This window comes from Poecilia formosa, unplaced genomic scaffold, assembly GCF_000485575.1.
Source record: "Poecilia formosa unplaced genomic scaffold, Poecilia_formosa-5.1.2 Scaffold935, whole genome shotgun sequence".
Taxonomy (NCBI): Eukaryota; Metazoa; Chordata; class Actinopteri; order Cyprinodontiformes; family Poeciliidae; genus Poecilia; species Poecilia formosa.
Genome location: NW_006800874.1, coordinates 44,603 through 46,276, shown reverse-complemented (window position 1 = coordinate 46,276; position 1,674 = coordinate 44,603). Strand labels below are relative to the sequence as shown.

The following is a 1,674-nucleotide window of genomic DNA, read 5'->3' as shown; positions in this document are numbered from 1 at the left end:
TAGATACATTAGCAATGTTTGTGATGTCTGTGCACTGCTTTCTGATTCTTACTTTTGCAAAAGTAAAAATTAAGTGTTTGCTTCATGGCACTTGGTTACCAGAAAATGCACTCATCTCATAGCAGCAGATTAACAACAAATATTGTTATTGCTAAAAAAAAATATATTTCTTCTGCTCTTTTGAAATACTACTTATTTTATACTTGTTAAGAATTATGTAATTGGTGAATTTTGCAAAACAAAATTCATTCTTTTTGTCATTAGTAGTAGATATATTATAAAACACACATTCAACACAAAAATAAAAATCTTGATTTATACTTCGTGGCAGTTCGTTACCAGAAAAGAAACCCTGCTTAACTCTTAACATCAAATTAATAACAAGTAATATTGTTTATAAAACATAAGCTCTTTCAAAATACTGCTTATCTACTTATAGACACAAGAAATGTACATTTAGTAAATTTTGCAAAAGTGAAAAGCAGATGTTTTCTTTGTGGAACTTGGCAACCAGAAAACACGATCATCTCTTAGCAACAGATTAACAGATTAGCAACAAAAATTCTTATTGTTCAAAAAACATAAGATTTCTTCTGCTCTTTTGAAATACTACTTATTTTACACTAACAACAATTGTGCAGTTGGTGTATTTTGCTGAAAAGTTAATGTTTTGTCATTAGTGGTAAATATATTAAACACACATTCAACACAAAAGTAAAAATCTCGATTTATACTTCGTGGCAGTTCGTTACCAGTAGAAAACACTTATCTCTTAACACCAATTTAATGACAAGTTATATAGTTTATAAAACATAAGCTCTTTCGAAATAATGCTTACCTGATTAGATACAAGAAATTTACAGTTGGTACATTGTACAAAAGTAAAACTCTGAAGTTCGCTTCGTGGCACTTGGTTACCAGTAAACACACTGATCTATTAGCAACAGATTAGCAACAAAAATTGTTATTGTTAAAAAACAAACAAACATAAGATTTCTTCTGGTCTTTTGAAATACTACTTATTTTACACTAACAAGAATTGTGCAGTTGGTGAATTTTGCAGAAAAGTAAATTTTTACGTCATTAGTAGTAAATATATTAAACACACATTCAACACAAAAGTAAAAATCTCGATTTATACTTCTTGGCAGTTCGTTACCAGTAGAAAACGCTTGTCTCAACACCAAATTAATAACAAGTAGAACATAAGCTCTTTCGAAATGATGCTTACCTATTTTGCCAAAGTAAAAATCTGATGTTCACTTCATGGCACTTGGTTACCAGTAAACACACTGATCTCTTAGCAACAGATTAGCAACAACAATTGTTATTGTTCAAAAAAACATAAGATTTCTTCTGCTCTTTTGAAATACTACTTATTTTACACTAACAAGAATTGTGCAGTTGGTGAATTTAGCAGCAAAAAATAATTATTTTCGTCATTAGTAGATATATTATAAAACACACATTCAACACAAAAAATAAAAATCTTGATTATACTTCCTGGCAGTTCGTTATCAGAAAAAAACCCACTTATATATTAACACCAAATTAATAACTTAATAACAAGTTATGTAGTTTATAAAACATAAGCTCTTTCGAAATAATGCTTACCTATTTTGCAAAAGTAAAAATCTCGATTTATACTTTGTAGCAGTTCGTTACCAGAAATAA

General features: G+C 28.9%; 1 long non-coding RNA gene across 1 annotated transcript in view; it reads right to left on the bottom strand.

Moving 5' to 3' along the window:
- Positions 1–1,674, bottom strand: part of LOC107835029 (uncharacterized) — a 3,514-nt gene that overhangs the window by 874 nt on the left and 966 nt on the right. The gene's annotated exons all lie outside the window — the stretch shown is intronic.